Consider the following 25,312-nt stretch of genomic DNA (forward strand, 5'->3'; position numbering starts at 1 on the left):
GTCGTGTCATCAGCATAATGAAGGAAGTGGGGGAGATTTAGGAATATCGGCCATGTAAAGGACCCTCAGGGTGAGCCCGCAGTGAGATGGAATGTCGGGAAGTTGGTGTTGTTAATGGTAACAAAGGATGTGTTGAGGGAGACAAAAATTATCTACGAGTGTTGAGCTGTTGGAATATGAGATGGGTGAGGTGTAAGAGCTGGTCATCAGAAACGATGTTGGGATTGAAGCCACATTGCTTAACGTGAAGGAGATGGTGTTGGTGCAGGTGTTGATGGATTTATCAGGAGATGATGGATTCGAAGATATTGCTGAACATTGAGTTGAGGCAAATAGGTTAGTAAGAGGAGGTATCAGTTGGGAGTTTCTCTGATTTTAGGAAAAGCAGAATGCTGTAGGTCTGCCACAGCTCAGGATAGTAAACAGAGACAAGGATAGAGATATAAAGGGTTGCAAGATTCATGAGAAAAGAGAGGGGGCATTCCTTCAAGTGTTGATAGGTGTTTCAGTTTTAACCAGGGGATGTGTTACGTTTGCTGTGAAATACTTGTTTTATGTCATATGCTACATCTACATCTACATTTATACTCCGCAAGCCACCCAACGGTGTGTGGCGGAGGGCACTTTACGTGCCACTGTCATTACCTCTCTTTCCTGTTCCAGTCTCGTATGGTTCGTGGGAAGAACGACTGTCTGAAAGCCTCCGTGCGTGTTCTAATCTCTCTAATTTTACATTCGTGATCTCCTCGGGAGGTATAAGTAGGGGGAAGCAATATATTCGATACCTCATCCACAAACGCACCCTCTCGAAGCCTGGCGAGCAAGCTACACCGCGATGCAGAGTGCCTCTCTTGCAGAGTTTGCCACTTGAGTTTGTTAAAAATCTCCGTAACGCTATCACGGTTACCAAATAACCCTGTGACGAAACGCGCCGCTCTTCTTTGGATCTTCTCTATCTCCTCCGTCAACCCGTTCTGATACGGATCCCACACTGATGAGCAATACTCAAGTATAGGTCGAACTAGTGTTTTGTAAGCCACCTCTTTTGTTGATGGACTACATTTTGTAAGGACTCTCCCAATGAATCTCAACCTGGTACCCACCTTACCAACAATTAATTTTATATGATCATTCCACTTCAAATCGTTCCGCACGCATACTCCCAGATATTTTACAGAAGTAACTGCTACCAGTGTTTGTTCCGCTATCATATAATCATACAATAAAGGATCCTTCTTTCTATGTATTCACAATACATTACATTTGTCTATGTTAAGGGTCAGTTGCCACTCCCTGCACCAAGTGCCTATCCGCTGCAGATCTTCCTGCATTTCGCTACAATTTTCTAATGCTGCAACTTCTCTGTATACTACAGCATCATCCGCGAAAAGCCGCATGGAACTTCCGTCACTATCTACTAGGTCATTTATATACACTCCTGGAAATGGAAAAAAGAACACATTGACACCGGTGTGTCAGACCCACCATACTTGCTCCGGACACTGCGAGAGGGCTGTACAAGCAATGATCACACGCACGGCACAGCGGACACACCAGGAACCGCGGTGTTGGCCGTCGAATGGCGCTAGCTGCGCAGCATTTGTGCACCGCCGCCGTCAGTGTCAGCCAGTTTGCCGTGGCATACGCAGCTCCATCGCAGTCTTTAACACTGGTAGCATGCCGCGACAGCGTGGACGTGAACCGTATGTGCAGTTGACGGACTTTGAGCGAGGGCGTATAGTGGGCATGCGGGAGGCCGGGTGGACGTACCGCCGAATTGCTCAACACGTGGGGCGTGAGGTCTCCACAGTACATCGATGTTGTCGCCAGTGGTCGGCGGAAGGTGCACGTGCTCCATCGCAGTCTTTAACACTGGTAGCATGCCGCGACAGCGTGGACGTGAACCGTATGTGCAGTTGACGGACTTTGAGCGAGGGCGTATAGTGGGCATGCGGGAGGCCGGGTGGACGTACCGCCGAATTGCTCAACACGTGGGGCGTGAGGTCTCCACAGTACATCGATGTTGTCGCCAGTGGTCGGCGGAAGGTGCACGTGCCCGTCGACCTAGGACCGGACCGCAGCGACGCACGGATGCACGCCAAGACCGTAGGATCCTAAGCAGTGCCTAGGGGACCGCACAGCCACTTCCCAGCAAATTAGGGACACTGTTGCTCCTGGGGTATTGGCGAGGACCATTCGCAACCGTCTCCATGATGCTGGGCTACGGTCCCGCACACCGTTAGGCCGTCTTCCTCTCACGCCCCAACATCGTGCAGCCTGCCTTCAGTGGTGTCGCGGCAGGCGTGAATGGAGGGACGAATGGAGACGTGTCGTCTTCAGCGATGAGAGTCGCTTCTGCCTTGGTGCCAATGATGGTCGTATGCGTGTTTGGCGCCGTGCAGGTGAGCGCCACAATCAGGACTGCATTCGACCGAGGCACACAGGGCCAACACCCGGCATCATGGTGTGGGGAGCGATCTTCTACACTGGCCGTACACCTCTGGTGATCGTCGAGGGGACACTGAATAGTGCACGATACATCCAAACCGTCATCGAACCCATCGTTCTACCATTCCTAGACCGGCAAGGGAACTTGCTGTTCCAACAGGACAATGCACGTCCGCATGTATCCCATGCCACCCAACGTGTAAGTCAACTACCCTGGCCAGCAAGATCTCCGGATCTGTCCCCCATTGAGCATGTTTGGGACTGGATGAAGCGTCGTCTCACGCGGTCTGCACGTCCAGCACGAACGCTGGTCCAACTGAGGCGCCAGGTGGAAATGGCATGGCAAGCCGTTCCACAGGACTACATCCAGCATCTCCACGATCGTTTCCATGGGAGAATAGCAGCCTGCATTGCTGCGAAAGGTGGATATACACTGTACTAGTGCCGACATTGTGCATGCTCTGTTGCCTGTGTCTATGTGCCTGTGGTTCTGTCAGTGTGATCATGTGATGTATCTGACCCCAGGAATGTGTCAATAAAGTTTCCCCTTCCTGGGACAATGAATTCACGGTGTTCTTATTTCAATTTCCAGGTGTGTATATTGTGAAAAGCAATGGTCCCATAACACTCCCCTGTGGCACACCAGAGGTTACTTTAACGTGTGTAGACGTCTTTCCATTGATAACAACATGCTGTGTTCTGTTTGCTAAAATCTCTACAATCCAGCCACACAGCTGGTCTGATATTCCGTAGGGTCTTACTTTGTTTATGAGGCGACAGTGCGGAACTGTATCGAACGCCTTCCGGAAGTCAAGAAAAATAGCATCTACCTGGGAGCCTGTATCTAATATTTTCTGGGTCTCATGAACTTGCTGTGAATGGTATGTTTAATTCTGTTTGTGGTATGTTATACAAGTACTGAATATTGGGGCCCATGCGTAGAGCAGCAGTGTTAATACATTCAGGGATGGTAGGGAAGGGGATGATTGTTGTGGAGGACCAGGTAGTGAGCAAGGGGTTACTGCCAGTGAGTCAACGAAATACTTTCCAGCACTTGGAGCAGTTAAGGAGGAGTGAAGCGTTGCGTCTGCTGCATGCCTGGTGCAAGTCCCGGCGTTTATTAGCATTTAGTAGGTTCCTGATAGCTCTCCGGATTTCTCGGTGGTGAAAAATGAGTGTATCCTGATCATGAGTCCTTAGGAAAGAGCAATTTAGCGATGGTATTCTCGGAGAAAGAGTAGGGTGATGTGGGGGGGGGGGGGGAGGTGAGAGTGGGGAAATGAGGACATATGACTTTGGTAGGAATGTGGGTAGATATTCCGTCTGACAAGATCTTCTATAGGAAGGCTATGAAATGCGAGATATCATTGTGTTACTGGAAGGTTTTGTGGTGGATTCCTGACTGGGTATCTATCGATGCCTAGTAGGCATTCCATTTGACACAGGAGAACTCTGGATAACTTTTGGATGGAATGTGAGACTTCTGGCATAAGAAGTGACCCTCATTCTGCCAACGGCTTTGTCAAAGAGGGCCGAGGAGCGGACAGAGGTTCAGGGCACTCTCTTGTCCTAGGGGTGGGAAACCGTCTCTAAAGACGGAAGAATCACCAGTGATCAACGGCATGAGGATGAAGAAAGCAATGGAAATCACTGCAATAAAGACACGTAACGTGTATCCACAGATCATGTGGCCTGTAATTGAAGAAGTGTCATGATAATCTCTCCATTAGCAAAAGATTCCAGAATAGTCCCCCATTCGGATCTCTGGGAGGGGACTGCCAAGGGGGATCTTACCGTGAGAAAAGGCTTGAATCATCAACGAAAAGATAACATTCTACGAGTCGAGGCGTGGAATGTCAGAAGATTGAACGTGACAGGGAAACTAGAAAATCTGAAAACGGAAATGCAAAGGCTCCATCTAGATATAGTTGGGGTCAGTGAAGTGAAGTGAAGTGAAGTGAAAGAAGACAAGGATTTCTGGTCAGATGGGTATAGGGTAATATCAACAGCAGCAGAAATTGGCGTAATGGGAGTAGGATTCGTTATGAATAGGAAAGTAGGGCAGAGAGTGTGTTATTGTGAACAGTTCAGTCATAGGGTTATTCTTGTCAGAATCAACAGCAAACCAACACCGAGAACGATAGTTCAGGTACACACGCTGACGTCACAAGCTGAAGATGAAGAGATGGAGAAAGTGTATGAGGATACTGAAAGGGTAATACAGTATTTAAAGGGGGATGAAAATCTAATAGTCTTGGGGGGATAGGAGTAGAAGAAAAGGTTATAGGAGGGTATAGGCTTGGGCCAAGGAATGTGAGAGGAGAAAGACTAATTGAGTTCTGTAACAAGTTTCAGCTAGTATCAGCGATTACTCTGTTCAAGAATCACAAGAGGAGGTATACTTGGAAAAGGCCGGGTGATACGGGAGGATTTCAGTTAGGTTGCATCATGGTCAGACAAACATTCGGATATCAGATACTGGATATTAAGGGGTACACAGGAGCAGATATAGACTCAGACCACAATATAGTAGTGATGAAGAGCAGGCTGCAGTTTAAGACATTAGTCAGGAAGAATCAATACGCAAAGATGTGGGATATGAAAGTACTAAGGAACGAAGAGATGCGATTGGAGTTCTGTGAGGCTGTAGATTAAGCATTAAGGAATATCTCAGTAGACAGTACAACTGAAGAGGGATGGACATCTCTAAAAAGGGCCATCACAGAAGTTAGGAAGGAAAACATGGTTACAAAGAAGGTAACTGCGAAGAAATAATGGGCAATAGGAGAAATACTTCAATTGATCGATGAAAGGAGGAAATACAAAAATGTTCCAGGAAACTCAGGAATACAGAAATACAAGACGCTGAGGAATGAAATAAATAGGAAGTGCAGGGAAGCTAAGACGAAATGGCTGCAAGAAAAATGTGAGGACATCAAAAAAGAAATGATTGTCTTAAGGCAGACTCAGCGTACGGAAAAGCCAAAACAACCTTCGCTGACATTAAAAGCAAGGTGATAACATTAAGAGTGCACTGGGAATTCCACTGTTAAATGCAGAAGAGAGAGCGAATAGGTGGAAAGAATAAATTTAAAGCCTATATAAAGGGGAAGATTTGTCTGATGTGATAGAAGAAGAAACAGGAGTCAATGTAGAAGAGACAGGGGATCTAACACAAAAGTCAGAATTTAAAAGAGCAAATAAGGCAGAAGGAATAGATAATATTCCATCAGAATTTGTAAAATGATTGGGGGAAGCGTCAACAAAACGACTATTCACTTTGCTGTGTAGAATGTATAAGTCTCGCGACATACCACCGGACTTTCAGAAAAGCATCATACACACAATTCCCAAGACGGCAAGTGCTGACAAGTGCGAGAATTATCGCACAATCAGCTTAACAGCTCATGCATCCGAGTTCCTTACAAGAATAATATACAGTAGAATGAAAAATAAAATTGAGGATGCGCTAGATAACTATCACTTTGGCTTTAGGAAAGGTAAAGGTGGAAGAGAAATTTGTGGCACAACTTGACTAGAAGAAGGTATCGGTTGGTAGGACATGTTCCGAGGCATCAATTTCGTATTGGAGGGCAACATGGAGGCTAAAAATCATAGAGGGAGGGAAAGAGATGAATACACTAAGCAGATTCAGAAGGATGTAGATTGCAGTAGGTACTGGGAGATGAAGCTTACACAGGATAGAGTAACATGGAGAGCTGCATCAAACCAGTCTCTGGACTGAAAACCACAACAACAACAACAAAAGCACGAGAGAGGCAATTCTGACATTGCGATTAATCCTGGAAGCAAGACTAAAGAAAACTCAAGTCACGTTCATAGGATTTTTCGACCTGCAAAAAGCGTTCGACAATGTAAAGTGGTGCAATATGTTCGAAATTCTGAAATGAACAGGGGTAAGCTATAGGGAGAGGCGTGTGATATACAATATATACAACAGCGAAGAGGGAATAATAAGAGCAGACGACCAGGAACGAAGTGCTCATATAAAAATGGTGTAAGACAAGGATGTAGCCTTTCTCCCCTACTGTTCAATTTGTGCATCGAGGAAGCAATGATGGAAATAAAAGAAAGGTTCGGGAGTGGAATTAAAATTCAAGTTGAAAGGATATCAAAGATTCGATTCGCTGTTGACATTGCTATGTTGAGTGAGAATGAAGAAGAATTACATGATCTGCTGAACGGAATGAACAGTCTGATGAGTTCAGAGTATGAATTGATAGTAAATCGAAGAAAGACGAAGGTAATGAGAAGTAGTGGAAATGAGAACAGCGAGAAACTTAACATCGGGATTGATGGTCACGAAGTAGATGAAGTTAAGAAATTCTGCTACCTAGGCTGGATAAATAAACAATGACAGACAGAGCAGAGAGGGCATCAAAACCAGAGTAGCAATGTCAAAAAGGGCATTCCTGGACAGGAGTAATCTACTAATATTAAATATCTTCCTCAATTTGAGGAAGAAATTTCTGAGAATGTATCTCTGGAGTACAGCACTGTATGGTAGTGAAACATGAACTGTGGGGAAACCGGAATAGAAGAGAACCAAATATTCGAGATGTGGTGCTACAGAGGAATATAGAAAATTAGGTGGACTGATAAGATAAGGAATGCTGAGGTTCCGCACAGAATCGGAGAGGAAAGGAACATGTGGGAAACACTGATAAGGAGAAGGGACAGGATGATAGAATGTTAAGACATGAGGGAATGACTTCCATGGTACTAGAGGGAGCTGTAGAGAGCAAAAACTGTAGAGGAAGACAGAGATTGGAATACATCCAGCAAATAATTGCGGACATTGGTTGCAAACGCTACTCTGAGATGAAGAGGTTAGCATAGGCGAGAATCGTGGTGTACCACTTCAGACAAGTCAGGAGACTGATGACCAAAGGGAAAAAAAAGTGAAATGGGGTGCACATAATTAGTGTTGTTTATAGGAGATGATGGGGAGAATAGGTAGATGGTCACTTCGAGATGGATTGAGGACTTCTGCAGTGAGACGTCCAAGGTGGTTGGGAGATGTGAGGTCGACATCTAGGGTTATGTTACTTTCAGGACAGGCGTACTGTGGGATGGGGACAGTGTCACTTTGAAGGGAGGTGTTAAACTGACGCCACCACTCGAGTTCAGCAGGGGATGTACCATAGATGTTTCGGTCATTGGCAACAACGTAGGTGGAAAAGGTATGATCGATGTGGGTGAAGATATCATAGTGGATGGGATTAATAGGTTGGCTGTAGACAGTAGCCAAGGTAACAGTCAGTGTTTGGAATAAAAGGTTAATGATAAGGAGTTCAGTGCAAGTACTGTGTAAGTGTGACTGAGTATGCATGTTTTTATGGTGTTGAATTGCAATTCCCCTGTGGTTTGGGAAGGGGATTACCTGTATGGTGGAGGATATAGGGAGAAATTCAGATGGTGTGATATGGTTGGAGGAATGTTTCATTAAGGATGTAGGTATTGATGTTGTGTTGGGACAAGGTATGCGCAAAAAAGGGTTTGTTCATGGGTAGGGAGTGGATGTTGTGGTAAAGAATCCTGTATTGCTGTCACACCATGATGGAAGCTTGGGAGTGGGTTATGTGGGTGGGGGTGGGGATGGGGGGGTGGAGTGGTTTAAATCAGGTTGCTGAGATGGGTGAAAACGAAATGGGCATAAGTTCCTGATTTGCCAGTGGAGAATGAACACCTCTCAGTAACATTTCCTTAGGAAGTTGCATTATTGTTGACAGGATTCTTGGAGAACGAGTAGGGCTTGTGGAGGGAGAGTGGAGCAATGAGAATATATGACCTTGATAGGGACGTGGGTGGAGACTGCATCGAACAAGTCTGTTTCAGGAAGTCTGTGACATGGGAGATATCGTTGGGTTGCTAGAATGTTAGGGGGCTGCTTCCAATCTGGGTATGTTCCCAGATGACACAGGAGTAATCGTGGCTAAACTTTGGAGGGAGAGTGAGTTGGGTGCCTTTGGATGAGATAGTATTTAGGAGATGATGAGGAGAACAGGGAGGTGGTCACATTCTGTTTTATCAAGGACTTCTACAGTGAGGCATTGAGTGAGGTTGGGAGATAGGAGGACAACGTCTGGGGTGGTGTTGCTTTCAGGACGGCTGTGCTGTGGGAGGGGGACAATGTCAGCTTGAAGGGTGTCTGTAAATGACGCCACCACCAGAGTTCAGCAACAGAAAAAGTGTGGTCGATGTGGATGAGGAAATCATAGGGGATGTTATTATTAGGGCAGATGTAGATAGTTGCACAGATAACGAATAGTATTTGGAAGAAGAGGCTAAGGATAAGGGATTTAGTTGGATTATTGAGTAAGAGTTGTGAATAAGAAAGGACGTTTTTGTGGTGGCTGATTGCAACTCTACCCACGTCCAGGGCAATAGGATTACCTACAGGTGAGGATATAGGGAGAAACGTGGATGGTGTGATAAGGTTGGAGGAATATTTAATTAAGGATGAAGGTATCAACATTGCGTTGGGACAGGGTATGCATGAAAAGGGGCTTGTTCTTCGGTAGGGAGTAGATTTTGTGGGACATGGTGCTGTGTTGCTGTCGCTCCATGATGGGAGTTTAGGAGAGGGCTATGTGGCTGAGGGGGTGGAGAGGTTTAAACTATTGTATTGAGCTGGGTGTAAATGAAGTGAACTGGGTTTCAGGAGCAGGTGGCCTGGGTGCTGAGGTGGAAAACACAATGCATAGCAATAGAAATTTGTTGTAGGACGTAAGATCCTTGGAATGGGTGGATATTTTAAGGAATACTGATGAGAAATTTGATGATATCTTCATCAGAGGGAATTCGGTGGAGTGAGTTACTGGGATGGATAGGATGATCAATAGGATGGATCGGTACTGTTACTTTTTTTATCTTATGGGACTTAACTGATAAGGTCATCAGTCCGTAAGCTTACACACTACTTAACCTAAATTATCCTAAGGACAAACACACACACCCATAAACACACACACCCATGCCTGAGGGACGACTCGAACCTCCGCTGGGACCAGCTGCACAGTACTGTTACTGCTGGCATGATGGGTGATGGCTTAGCCTTGCACTTGGCGGAGTTCATAGGCTGGGAATCATTGTTGGATGTCTAAGGCAGAACTGGAATCGAGTTACGAAAACACCCTCTAGGGCATGAACTTAAGGACAATCTTTGTTATCATCCATATCAAACCATCTGAATTTCTCCCTGTATACTCCACCATGTAGATAAGCCCCTTCCTCTCACCAGAGGTGGAAATGCAATTGGTCACCATAAAACCATGTATGCTCGGCCACAACACACAGTCCTCCCACTGAACACCTTATCCTTAGCCTTTTCTTCTAAATGCTGACTGTTACCTGTGTTACAATCTACATCCAACCTAATAATAATATTCCCTATGGTTTCCTCACCCATATCGACCATACCTTTTCCTCCTTTGTTTTTTCCACTGACCTCAACATCCATAGTAGATCCCCTGCTGAACACTGGTGGCGGTGTCAATTTACCATCTCCCGTCAAGGTGAGACTGTCCCCATCCTGCAGCGCATCCATCCTGGAAGCAACGCACTCCCAGATGTCGACCTCGCACCGTCCAACTTCCGTAGATGTCTTAGTGCAGAAGTCCTCGATCCAACTCGAAGTGACCACCGATGTGTTCTCCTCATCATCTCTTTCACACAACACCATCCACATGAAACCTATTTCACATTACGTTCAATAGTTATTCACGATTTCTCCCATGTGAAATGTAATGCCTACTGCCGGGAAGAAAGTCATCCAGTCAGGAAGACACCCCCAAACCTTACCACAAACCAATGATATCTCGCATAACACAGCCTTCCTACAGCAGACCTTGACAGACGGAGTATCTACCCACATCCTCATTGCCCCACTCTCCCCCACAAGCCCTGATCCTTCTCCGTGAATTCCATCGTCCAAACTGCTCTTTCGTAAGCGCTTATGATCAGGACATACTTATTTGCACCACCAACAAATACATGGAGCTCTCAGGAACTTACTAAATGCTAATAAACGCTGGGACTCGAACCAGACATGCATTAGACTCAATGCTACCTCCTCTTCAATTACTCGAAGTGCTGGAAAGCATTTCATTGACTCGCTGGCAATAACCTCAAACTTCACTACCTGCTCCTCCACAACAACCATCCCATATCCGACAATCAGAGGAAAGCTGACCACTTTGCATCCTGTCTCTCTGATATCTTCCCCATTTCTGATGATACTCATTTTGATTACGAAGGGCGCCATGTAGGCATCTCTTTAAGGAGCTAGGCATTTTAACTGCGCCGTCACATACCATATATTCGCTAATGAAATTCGTGATAAATGATTCATCACAATTTGAGAAGAACAGTCATGTCTAACCTACGACACTAGGGGAAGAATTGAATTATTGACCATAGTCATAGGTATCGCAGACTCATAAAGGAGTTCAATATGCAATAACAAAAATTTTTGATCACTTGCCCAATAACATGAAATGTCTGACATGTAGCGAAGCACGCTTTAAATCTAATTTGAAATCATTTCTGCAGGTGATCTACCTCTATTCCACTGACCTATTTCTACTAAAAACTGGTGAACGGTAAAGAAAAAAAAATTAAGTGTGATTTCATGAGTTAGGCTAAAAGTAATGTGTTCATTAATGTCAACACTAATATGTACACATATACTGTCAACTGGCGCGTTCCACATCATTTCGATAAAATAATCGTTCAAATGACTTATGAAACATGTAACACGCTATCACTGTTATGCGGGTTTGTACCCAGTGATAAAGTTTTTTGTAATGGTGTTACTTTTGGTACAATGTAGATCCGAGGATGACATCAAGACTCTGTCGAAACCGGTCATTGTGAAATAAAAATAAAAAACAATCTTGGCTGCAGAAGATTTTCCTGTTCACAAATATAGATAAGAAAGTAGCAAAATTTGGGATGATACGTGTAACAAGCAACAGGTTACTAAACAAGACACAAAAAGAAACACAAATGAAGTTTTATGAAGTGGTGGCCGTCCTCACACTACTGTATGGAAGTGAGTCGTGGGGTGTTTGCATACGATATGGAAATAAATTTAAAGCAGCTGAAACTAGATGTCTTAGGTCTTTGAATGGTTCTACAGATTAGTGGGATTAAAAAACAACGACATTAGAAATGGACCAAACGTTTTTAATCGAAAAAACCAAACTGATGCCAGGAGAGGCAAATGGAGTGAACGTCTCGACGCAATCAGCTACAGCAAATTATCTTACAAATACAGAAATTATGAACCGCTACGACGAAGAAGTACTGGAAGTCCAAGGAAGATATGGGCATCGTAGCAAGCAAAGGCCCAAATATGAAGAGCATGAGAAGAATAAAGTATAACAAACGCTACCATACAGCCTTAAAGTGGTTAATACTATATTTCAATGCTTTGTTGATTGATGTTGCTCTTCTGGAACCTTCTTTTACCCAAAATTTCGTACATATTTCTTTCTACCACCACTAGTAGCAGTCCTAAAATATAATATCCATCGAATCCTACGATTTTCTTGACTCAAGCACAGTCGGAAACGTTTGCTACATTCCTCAGTCTCTTACAACTGTTTGTAGTGTGAGTAGATACTAGGACACATTGACCGCTCTGTTTTATTCCAAGTCCTTTTACAATTGATTTTAGTGAGAATAGGCACCAAGACGCCGGGCGCTGTCTGTTGCAAGTCTGAAGGCAGTCCAGGCTCGCTGTACTATAAGATGTATGGTATTTTGGGAATCTGTTCTCTACTCTATAAATTTGTTACCACGTAACTTGTTTCAAAGCGTGAGGCCCATCTAAAGTAATTATGTCATAATTTGGCTCTAAACGTGCTGAAAGCAATGTACAGCCACCTTACAATTTGCGCTTAGCGTCAACTCTGCGCAAGAAACCGTAACTTAATTCGCTGACCAACACGGGAATAGTGTTGCTAAGAAACAGAAGATGAGCGAAGCAAAAATGAGCTAAACGGAGCAATGAGAGAAGCTTTGAATGAAACTGGAAGTAAAATAGGAGGCTAAACCTATAACAATATTACAAATGCGAAAGTGACTATGTCTTTCATGCTTTAGCGACTAAACCGCTGATACCATTTTGATAAAATTTGATATGGAGATGGGTAGAACGCCGAGAACAACATATGCTTCGTTAGAAAGTGTGTAGTACAACAAATTTATTGATTTGAAGAATATAGCGCGAAATATGGAACAATAATTACTCTTCAAAAGTGCTATTTGCTCTTTGACTTTTGAACTTTACTGTTCTTCTGAAAATGCTTTTATTGTCTCATGCTTTCTACATTATACGATTCAGCGTAACGACTATAAGGCTCATACAATCCCCTACGCGCTAAGTACACACTTCCATACTAATATCAGTCACAGATCTGTTGCATTTTAGCAGCTGAACGTAATGCGTCCCACAGAATTTTTTTGTTGCGTCCAGATGTGCGTTATCTGCTCGTGGTCATGCGGTTAGCGTTGCTGTTTCACGATTATAGCTACCTGGCTCCAATTACCGCTCGGGTCTGTTTTCTTTTTCTGTTCTTGTCGGGATGTGTGCGTTGGCCTTATCATCATTTTAACATCATCGACGTCTAAGTCACCGAAGTGGCGTCAAATAAAAAAGACTTACAGCTATCTCCGGAACATTCCAGAGGGTGTCTCCTGGCCAATAAAGCCATACACGGCCGTGTGTAAGAGCTAGAATACGATGTTAACACTATCCTGCGAACCTGCAGGAGAGCTTCTGTGAAGTTTGGAAGGTAGGAGACCAGGTACTGGCGGAATTAAAGCTGTGAGTTAGTAGAGCACTTGCCGCTCAAGGCAAAGGTCCCGAGTTCGAGTCTCGGTCCGGCACACCGTTTTAATCTGCCAGGAAGTTTCATTGAAGAACGTGTGTGGGCAAATGTGCACACCACATTCGGAACTCGAAGGACTTCCTACAACGGCTAAGGCAGCTACACACCATGGTCAGTTTCAATGTGGTGTCGCTCTTCACACGAGTGCCACTCACCGATTCATTGAATATCATTGGAGAGAAGTTCGATGGTGCTTTGCTCGACCTGTTGACGCATGTACTGACCTCAACATATTTTCTTTATGGGGGTCAATTTTTGTGAGGAAACGGAAGGAGTGGCAATGAGCAGCCCTTTATCACCAATGGTAGTCAACCTTTCCTTGGAAAGGTATGAAGAGGAGACACTTGCATCAGCCACTTACCAACCCAAGGGCTTTCTTAGGTATGTTCATTTGTTATTTGGCTCCATGGCAGGAAGAAGCTAGACGACTTCTTGGAACATCTAAATTCACGCCACCCAAGTATAAAATTTACTATGGAGCTAGAGAAGGATGGACAGCTCCCATTCTTGGATGTCCTAGTCAAGAGGAAGGGAGATGGCACTCTGGGGCACAGTGTGTATCCTAAGCCCACCCACACTGACTTATATCTTCAAGCAAGTAGCTGTCACCACCTAGCACAGAAGAATGGAGTCTTGAAAACATTAGTTCACAGGGCTCAGGCTCTGGTGGATATGGAAAGTGTGGCCACAGATATAGAACATCTACAGCTGGTGTTCAGCAGAAATGGATACTCCTCCACAGACATTCAAAGGGCACTTCGTGCTACCAGCCAACCACAGAGTACAAAAGAGTAGCCAGAGGAGGCGAAGAAGGTGGCATACCTGCCATATGCTGGACCTATTTCTGCAAAGATCAGCAGAATTCTTTCAAAATATGATATAAAGAGTATCTTCTGTCCACCCTCCAAAATTGGGACAATGCTAGGGAGTGTGAAGGACGACCTGGGGTATGTAAACCAGGCATTTACACCATCCCATGCCAGTGTGGAAAGTCATACATTGGCCAGACAACCAGGACGGTGGACGTCAGGTGCAAAGGACACCAGAGGCACACCAGACTCGGACAGGCAACTAAATCTGCCATAGCGGAGCACTACCGGGGGCTCGGACACTCAGTGGACTACAACAGCACCAAAATTCTGACACAGATGCCAAGAGTTTGGGGCAGTGTCATAAAGGAGGCCATCGAGATCAAGGTCACAGACAACGTAATAACCGAGACAGCGGTTACCGGCTCAGCTGGAGCTTATCAGGGCCCAACGAAAGGAACCAAGAAACTCCTGTGTTTTCATCTGACCAATCAGGATCTCAATGTTAACCTTAAGCTCCGCCTACAAAAATTCTGTCTATCCAATGAGAAACGTTATACTTTTCGTGGTGGGGCAATGTTTTTAAAGTTTGCAACGTAACAGAGACGCTAAAAAGTCTCACGCTAAAACCTGCAGCTGGTGTGGTCCTTTTAGCGTTATCGTAAGATCTATACTGTTCTTCTGGAGGGCTCTATCTTTTAACATGGGCTGGGGGGTGGTCCTTGACGTACCTGAGACGCGAAAAAGTCTCACGCTAAAACTTGCGGGTGGTAGTGGCCCTTTTTGTGTTATCGTAAGATCTATACTGTTTTTCTGGAGGCCTCTAGCTTTTAATATGGGTTGGGGGTGGTCCTTGACGTAACAGGCACGCAAAAGTCTCACGCTAAAACGTGCGGGTGGTAGACTTAAATGAAGGCTGGCGACGTGGGTGTCGTCCGTCCCTTATCGTAGGGCCTTCTAGCTTAACACGGTTCTGCTCTCGCCTTCTGTTCTCGTTTCTCCCCTCGGAACTGCATCTGCCTCACGGTGGGAAGGTACGACATGCATTTAGGCATTCTTGTGTTAGTCTGTGGCATTCCATTTGCTCACTCGTTACTTGTATTACTTTGGTTAATTTAATGTCACGATTTATTCGGAGCTATGTGACATACTACTGGATTTGCTTATCATGTCAGGGTTTTCATGTAAGGTGTTGGATTTGCCTGACACCTTACAACGTGGTCGAAATAATGTGCCAGAGCGACACAAACATCCGGCAGTAGACCCGATTATTCCACAGGTCAAGATCTCGCTGAGAAAGCCTGAAGAGTTACAACAAAAAATTAGAACTTTTCCCGTTACAAAGTGACAGTCGTGCATGAACTAAAAAATACTGATCGTGTGAAGAAACTGCATTATTGTCAATGGTTAAAAATTTCGTTCAACAAAATGGAAGGGACATTCTTAATGAAACGTTTTTCACTGATGAGGCGTGGTTTCATTTCTACGGTTACATGAACTCGCTAAATTCTCGTATGTGGAGTACTGCAAATCCATTGGCACTCATGACTCACCACTTCATTCTGTGAAAATCTGAGTTTGGATTGTAATTTCTAGACGTCGGATTGTGGGTCCCATATTTTTCAACGAAAGAACAAACCTACAACGATACTGCAGTGAGTTTCATTGCGGTATATTCACTGCGGCAAAAGGCACGCGCAGCTAACAATCATACGGCACTGCGGAGAGATTTTTTGAATACCCCGTATTATAAATGCGAAAGAAAGTCAGTCTGTTACGTTTTCACGACTAAACCGCTGAAGAGATATCCATGAAATTTTTGCATGAGGCAGCTTGAACCCCGATGAAGACAGCTGGGCTACTCTACCTAGTGTGTAGTACTAGATATTTATTGATTTGAAGGATATTACGTAAATTGAGGAAAAATATTTACTATTTGAAAATTCTAATTACTCTTAGACTTTTGAGCTCTGACATATTTGTAAAAATGATTTTATTGGTCCATTACTTACACATAATATGATTCAAGGTGATCAATACAACGCTTATTCAATTCTCAACTCGTTTAATCCATACCGGCATATTAATACCAGCATTACTAATTACGAAATTAATTCGCTCTGTTATGTCTTCAACGACCCTGAACCGATTCCGATGGAATTTGGTATAGAGGTAGCTTGCACCCTGAGGAAGACCATAGGCTAATTTAGAAAGTTGTATATTTTAGAGTATTATTAACATCTTAAACTATGTTACACTTGTGTGGCAAGCAGACGACGTTGTTCTTTGTGTGTGTAGGTTATTCCACGACAGTGCAAATCCAATGTTGTTGGGCGTGTGGTTTGTGATATTGAGTTTCTACACCACCTGGTGTAGCTGGAGTGTACTGGTAGAGATACAACAATAAAAGTGAACGGCAATATTTAAAACTGTTACTAACAGCATCGCCAAGTAAGTCTGATTTAGCGCAAAGTTCTAGGAGAGCTCAAGCTGTGAAAGTTACTCGATTCCAGCAAACCTCAAAAAACGGTTCAAATGGCTCTGAGCACTATGGGACTTAACATTTATGGTCATAAGTCCCCTAGAACTCAGAACTACTTAAACCTAACTAACCTAAGGACATCACACAACATCCAGCCATCACGAGGCAGAGAAAATCCCTAACCCCGCCGGGAATCGAACCCGGGAACTCAGGCGTGGGAAGCGAGAACGTTACCGCACGACCACGAGATGCGGGCAGCAAACCTCTGCACAATCTCATGCGCACCGGAACTTGGATACAGAACGTCAGGTGTTCTTCAGAGCTACAGAGACATTACAACAGCCACAGTCCCGTCGCATTTTAGACGCTGAGCGTCACGCGTCTCTTACGGCTTCCAAGACGCTTCAAGACACAACGATGGCGCTATTTAAAGGCTGGACGACGAACAGAGTCGTATCTTTTCTTGGGGAAGGTGGGAGGCTATTGGTGAGGCAGCATGTGGTTAAGATCTGTTAACTGACTAGGTTAATCGCAAAATAGTCATCATAGAGAGCGGGTTAAAAAAATCTACGTAGGCAACATAATGCATTAAAATAGAAGGGATAATCGGTTGGTAGTTGTTGCTCTGGTGACGAAATCTCATATTAATTACTAGGTGAGTCAGAGAAATTCCTAAAAACTCTACTTCTCTACGAATGTAATGAATCGAGACATTTTTCAATATAATTAGAAGATGTAGTGCACGTTTTCAGATTCGATACAGAGTTAAATAATAAAATCACATTCATTATGTGCTTATACACTCGTACTGCATACGTTTTTTATACATACGAATGTACACCATTATACATGCAGACATCTTGTAAAATTACTGGCTTACTCGCCATCACACACCATAACAAAAGTACTGACATGCTAGCGGAGCAGCGGGTAACAACTACTAACCTATGAAGTTTTGGTCTTATGTAAGGTCAGGAAGCGGAGTGAAATCATCTGTTCGGACGCTCAATAATCACTCTGACATCGAATCCAAAGGTGACAGAGAGAAGACCTAAATATTGAATTTTATATTACGAAACTGACTGACTGCGAGGGACTGTAATGCGGTTCCTCCCTTCAATCATTGCACAAATGCCGAAATGGCAGACATTGAGATAAAGATTTCAGAGTAGAAAAACAACTACATTCGCTTAATAATAGAAAGGGATCTGGTTCAAAATGGTTCAAATGGCTCTGCGCACTCTGGGACTTAACATCTTAGGTCATCAGTCCCCTAGAACTTAGAACTTCTTAAACCTAACTAACTTAAGGACATCACACACATCCATGCCCGACGCAGGATTCGAGCCTGCGACCGTAGCAGTCCCGCGGTTCCGGACTGTAGCGCCTAGAACCGCACGGCCACAACGGCCAGCGAAAGGGATCTGGTTCAGACGATATATGTGTAAGATTCTTCAGAGATTATGCCAATCAGCTTGCTCCCTCTCTAGTATTACTTTATCGTAGGTCACTCAAGCAACGAATGGTTCTTAGCGACTGGGAATAAGCGACTGGGAAGTGCACATAAATAAAGGCCTATATGGCTGATTTCAATGCTGTTGTTGTTGTCTTCAGTCCTGGGACTGGTTTGATGCAGCTCACCATGCTACTCTGACCTGTGCAAGCTTCTTCATCTCCCAGTACCTACTGCAACCTACATCCTTCTGAATCTGCTTAGTGTATTCATCTCTTGGTCTCCCTCTACGGTTTTTACCCTCTACGCTGCCCTCCAATGCTAAATTTGTGATCCCTTGATGCCTCAGGATATGTTCTACCAACCGATCCCTTCTTCTAACCAAGTTGTGCCACAAACTTCTCTTCTCCCCAATCCTTATTCAATACCTCCTCATTAGTTACGTGATCTATCCACCTTATCGTCAGCATTCTTCTGTAGCACCACATTTCGAAAGCTTCTATTCTGTTCTTGTCCAAACTAGTTATCGTCCATGTTTCACTTCCATACATGGCTACACTCCATACAAATACTTTCAGAAACGAGTTCCTGATACATAAATCTATATTCGATGTTAACAAATTTCTCTTCTTCAGAAACGCTTTCCTTGCCATTGCTGGTCTACATATTATATCCGCTCTACTTCGACCATCATCAGTTACTTTACTTCCTAAATAGCAAAACTCCTTTACTACTTTAAGTGTCTCATTTCGTAATCTAATTCCCTCAGCATCACCCGATTTAATTTGACTACATTCCATTATCTCTGTTTTGCTTTTGTTGATGTTCATCTTATATCCTCCTTTCAAGACACTGTCCATTCCGTTTAACTGCTCTTCCAGGTCCTTTGCTGTCTCTGACAGAATTACAATGTCATCGGCAAACCTCATAGTTTTTACTTCTTCTCCATGAATTTTAATACCTACTCCGAACTTTTCTTTTGTTTCCTTTACTGGTTGCTCAATATACAGATTGAATAACATCGGGGAGAGGCTGCTTCCCTTTCATGCCCCTTGACTCTTATGACTGCCATCTGGTTTCTGTACAAATTGTAAATAGCCTTTCGCTCCCTGTTTTTTACCACTGCCACCTTCAGAATTTGAAAGAGAGTATTCAAATCAACATTGTCAAAAGCTTTCTCCAAATCTACAAATGCTAGAAACCTAGGTTTGCCTTTTCTTAATCTTTCTTCTAAGATAAGTCGTAAGGTCAGTATTGCCTCACGGGTTCCAACATTTCTACGGACTCCAAACTGAACCTCCCCGAGATCCGCATCTACCAGTTTTTCCATTCGTCTGTAACGAATTAGCGTTAGTATTTTGCAGCTGTGACTTATTCAACTGATAGTTCGGTAATTTTCACATGTGTCAGCACCTGCTTTCTTTGGGGTTGGAATTATTATATTCTTCTTGAAGTCTGAGGGTATTTCGCCTGTCTCATACATCTTGCTCACCAGCTGGCAGAGTTTTGTCATGACTGGCTCTCCCAAGGCCGTCAGTAGTTCTAATGGAATGTTGTTTACTCCCGGGGCCTTGTTTCGACTCAGGTCTTTCAGTGCTCTGTCAAACTCTTCACGCAGTATCTTATCTCCCATTTCGTCTTCATCTACATCCTCTTCCATTTCCATAATATTGTCCTCAAGTACATCGTCCTCGTATAAACCCTCTATATACTCCTTCCACCTTTCTGCCTTCCCTTCTTTGCTTAGAACTGGGTTGCCACCTGAGCTCTTGATATTCATACAAGTGGTTCTCTTCTGTCCACAGGTCTCTTTAATTTTCCTGTAGACAGTATCCATCTTACCCCTAGTGAGATAAGCTTCTACATCCTTACATTTGTCCTCTAGCCATCCCTGCTTAGCCATTTTGCACTTTCTGTCAATCTCATTTTTGACACGTTTGTATTCCTTTTTGCCTGCTTCACTTACTGCATTTTTATATTTTCTCCTTTCATCAATTAAATTCAATATTTCTTCTGTCACCCAAGGATTTCTACTAGCCCTTTTCTTTTTACCTACTTTATCCTCTGCTGCCTACACTACTTCATCCCTCAGAGCTACCCATTCTTCTTCTACTATGTTTCTTTCCCCCATTCCTGTCAATTGTTCCCTTAAGCTCTCCTTGAAACTCAGTACAACCTCTGGTTCTTTCAGCTTATCCAGATCCCATGTCCTTAAATTCCCACCTTTTTGCAGTTTCTTCAGTTTGAATCTACAGGTCATAACCAATAGATTGCGGTCAGGGTCCACATCTGCCCCTGGAAATGTCCTACAATTTAAAACCTGATTCCTAAATCTCTGTCTTACCATTATATAATCTATCTGATACCTTTTAGTATCTCCAGGATTCTTCCATGTATACAACCTTCTTTTATGATTCTTGAACAAAGTGTTAGCTATGATTAAGTTATGCTCTGTGCAAAATTCTACCAGACGGCTTCCTCGTTCATTTCTTAGCCCCAGTCCATATTCACCCACTATGTTTCCTTCTCTCCCTTTTCCTACTGACGAATTCCAGTCACCCATGACTATTAAATTTTCGTCTCCCTTCACTACCTGAATAATTTCTTTTATCTCATCATACATTTCATCAATTTCTTCATCATCTGCAGAGCTAGTTGGCATATAAACTTGTACTACTGTAGTAGGCATGGGCTTTGTGTCTATCTTGGCCACAATAATGCGTTCACTATGCTGTTTGTCCCCCCCCCATGAACCATGGACCTTGCCGTTGGTGGGGAGGCTTGCGTGCCTCAGCGATACAGACGGCCGTACCGTAGGTGCAACCACAACGGAGGGGTATCTGTTGAGAGGCCAGACAAACGTGTGGTTCCTGAAGAGGGGCAGCAGCCTTTTCAGTAGTTGCAGGGGCAACAGTCTGGATGATTGACTGATCTGGCCTTGCAACATTAACCAAAACGGCCTTGCTGTGCTGGTACTGCGAACGGCTGAAAGCAAGGGGAAACTACAGCCGTAATTTTTCCCGAGGACATGCAGCTTTACTGTATGATTAAATGATGATGGCATCCTCTTGGGTAAAATATTCCGGAGGTAAAATAGTCCCCCATTCGGATCTCCGGGCAGGGACTACTCAGGAGGATGTCGTTATCAGAAGAAAGAAAACTGGCGTTCTACAGATCGGAGCGTGGAATGTCAGATCCCTTAATCGGGCAGGTAGGTTAGAAAATTTAAAAAGGGAAATGGATAGGTTAAAGTTAGATATAGTGGGAATTAGTGAAGTTCGGTGGCAGGAGGAACAAGACTTCTGGTCAGGTGACTACAGGGTTATAAACACACAATCAAATAGGGGTAATGCAGGGGTAGGTTTAATAATGAATAGGAAAATAGGAATGCGGGTAAGCTACTACAAACAGCATAGTGAACGCATTATTGTGGCCAAGATAGATACGAAGCCCACACCTACTACAGTGGTACAAGTTTATATGCCAACTAGCTCTGCAGATGATGAAGAAATTGAAGAAATGTACGATGAAATAAAAGAAATCATTCAGATAGTGAAGGGAGACGAAAATTTAATAGTAATGGGTGACTGGAATTCGAGTGTAGGAAAAGGGAGAGAAGGAAACATAGTAGGTGAATATGGATTGGGGCTAAGAAATGAAAGAGGAAGCCGCCTAGTAGAATTTTGCACAGAGCACAACTTAATCATAGCTAACACTTGGTTTAAGAGTCATGAAAGAAGGTTGTATACGTGGAAGAACCCTGGAGATACTAAAAGGTATCAGATAGATTATATAATGGTAAGACAGAGATTTAGGAACCAGGTTTTAAGTTGTAAGACATTTCCAGGGGCAGATGTGGACTCTGACCACAATCTATTGGTTATGACCTGTAGATTAAAACTGAAGAAACTGCAAAAATGTGGGAAATTAAGGAGATGGGACCTGGATAAACTGAAAGAACCAGAGGTTGTACAGAGTTTCAGGGAAAGCATAAGGGAACAATTGACAGGAATAGGGGAAAGAAATACAGTAGAAGAAGAATGGGTAGCTCTGAGGGATGTAGTAGTGAAGGCAGCAGAGGATAAAGTAGGTACAAAGACGAGGGCTGCTAGAAATCCTTGGGTAACAGAAGAAATATTGAATTTAATTGATGAAAGGAGAAAATATAAAAATGCAGTAAATGAAGCAGGCAAAAAGGAATACAAACGTCTCGAAAATGAGATCGACAGGAAGTGCAAAATGGCTAAACAGGGATGGCTAGAGGACAAATGTAAGGATGTAGAAGCTTATCTCACTAGGGGTAAGATAGATACTGCCTACAGGAAAATTAAAGAGACCTTTGGAGAGAAGAGAACCAAGTGTATGAATATCAAGAGCTCAGATGGCAGCCCAGTTCTAAGCAAAGAAGGGAAGGCAGAAAGGTGGAAGGAGTATATAGAAGGTTTATACAAGGGTGATGTACTTGAGGACAATATTATGGAAATGGAAGAGGATGTAGATGAAGACGAAATGGGAGATACGATACTGCGTGAAGAGTTTGACAGAGCACTGAAAGACCTGAGTCGAAACAAGGCCCCCGGAGTAGACAACATTCCATTAGAACTACTGACGGCCTTGGGACAACCAGTCCTGAGAAAACTCTACCAGCTGGTGAGCAAGATGTATGAGACAGGCGAAATACCCTCAGACTTCAAGAAGAATATAATAATTCCAATCCCAAAGAAAGCAGGTGCTGACAGATGTGAAAATTACCGAACTATCAGTTTAATAAGCCACGGCTGCAAAATACTAACGCGAATTCTTTACAGACGAATGGAAAAACTGGTAGATGCAGACCTCGGGGAGGATCAGTTTGGATTCCGTCGAAATGTTGGAACACGTGAGGCAATACTGACCTTACGACTGATCTTAGAAGAAAGATTAAGAAAAGGCAAACCTACGTTTCTAGCATTTGTAGACTTAGAGAAAGCTTTTGACAATGTTGACTGGAATACTCTTTTTCAAATTCTAAAGGGGGCAGGGGTAAAATACAGGAAGCGAAAGGCTATTTATAATTTGTACAGAAACCAGATGGCAGTCATAAGAGTCGAGGGGCATGAAAGGGAAGCAGTGGTTGGGAAAGGAGTGAGACAGGGTTGTAGCCTCTCCCCGATGTTATTCAATCTGTATATTGAGCAAGCAGTAAAGGGAACTAAAGAAAAATTTGGAGTAGGTATTAAAATTCATGGAGACGAAGTAAAAACTTTGAGGTTCGCCGATGACATTGTAATTCTGTCAGAGACGGCAAAGGACTTGGAAGAGCAGTTGAACGGAATGGACAGTGTCTTGAAAGGAGGATATAAGATGAACATTAACAAAAGCAAAACGAGGATAATGGAATGTAGTCAAATTAAATCGGGTGATGCTGAGGGAATTAGATTAGGAAATGAGACACTTAAAGTAGTAAAGGAGTTTTGCTATTTAGGAAGTAAAATAACTGATGATGGTCGAAGTAGAGAGAATATAAAATGTAGACTGGCAATGGCAAGGAAAGCGTTTCTGAAGAAGAGAAATTTGTTAACATCGAATATAGATTTATGTATCAGGAAGTCGTTTCTGAAAGTATTTGTTTGGAGTGTAGCCATGTATGGAAGTGAAACATGGACGATAACTAGTTTGGACAAGAAGAGAATAGAAGCTTTCGAAATGTGGTGCTACAGAAGAATACTGAAGATAAGGTGGATAGATCACGTAACTAATGAGGAGGTATTGAATAGGATTGGGGAGAAGAGAAGTTTGTGGCACAACTTGACTAGAAGAAGGGATCGGTTGGTAGGACATGTTTTGAGGCATCAAGGGATCACAAATTTAGCATTGGAGGGCAGCGTGGAGGGTAAAAATCGTAGAGGGAGACCGAGAGATGAGTACACTAAGCAGATTCAGAAGGATGTAGGTTGCAGTAGGTACTGGGAGATGAAGCAGCTTGCACAGGATAGAGTAGCATGGAGAGCTGCATCAAACCAGTCTCAGGACTGAAGACAACAACAACAACAACAACATGCTGTTTGTAGTAGCTTACTCGCACTCCTATTTTTTTATGCGTTATTAAACCTACTCCTGTATTACCCCTATTTCATTTTGTGTTTATAAGCCTGTAGTCACCTGACCAGAAGTCTTGTTCCTCCTGCCACCGTACTTCACTAATTCCCACTATATCTAACTTTAACCTATCCATTTCCCTTTTTAATTTTTTAACCTACCTGCCCGATTAAGGGATCTGACATTCCACACTCCCATCCGTAGAACGCCAGTTTTCTTTCTCCTGATAACGACGTCCTCCTGAGCAGTCCCCGCCCAGAGATCCGAATGGGGGACTATTTTACCTCCGGAATATTTTACCCAAGAGGACGCCATCATCATTTAATCATACAGTAAAGCTGCATGTCCTCGGGAAAAGTTACGGCTGTAGTTTCCCCTTGCTTTCAGCCGTTCGCAGACCAGCACAGCAAGGTCGTTTTGGTTAATGTTGCAAGGCCAGATCAGTCAATAATCCAGACTGTTGCCCCGCAACTACTGAAAAGGCTGCTGCCCCTCTTCAGGAACCACATGTTTGTCTGGCCTCTCAACAGATACCCCTCCGTTGTGGTTGCACCTACGGTACGGCCATCTGTATCGCTGAGGCACGCAAGCCTCCCCACCAACGGCAAGGTCCATGGTTCCCGGGGGGGGGGGGGGGGGGGGGGGGGGGGGGGGAAGGGGGAGGAGGGGGGGGGGTAGCTGACTTCAGTATGTTCTAGAATTGTGGAACTTGTTTTATGTTCAAGTTTTATGACGTTATGAGAGCAAAAATCTCTGCCATAACAATCAAAATGGCTTCCGGACACAGAGATTTTGTGAGAATGCGTTCGTTCTGGTTCGTTCATGAGATCCATGGTATAGAGTACGTCGGTGTCCAATTTTATGCCGTACTCCTTAGCTTCAGAAAAACTTTATATACAGTTCCGCACTGTAGTTTGGCGGAAAAAAAGTAGCTTACTGAGTACCGGGCCAGATTTATGACTGCTTTCAGGACTGCCTTGCAGATAGAAATCAACACGACAGACGTAAAGTTAATTTCATGAGTGTTCCAGAGATGTAAATAATACAGTTATTGCTTACAGTAAATATAAATAATCTAGTGGATAACATCGAAAGCTCCAAAAGGCCGTTCGCAGATGATGCC

The sequence above is a fragment of the Schistocerca gregaria genome, chromosome 3 (genome assembly GCF_023897955.1).
Source record: "Schistocerca gregaria isolate iqSchGreg1 chromosome 3, iqSchGreg1.2, whole genome shotgun sequence".
Lineage (NCBI taxonomy): Eukaryota > Metazoa > Arthropoda > Insecta > Orthoptera > Acrididae > Schistocerca > Schistocerca gregaria.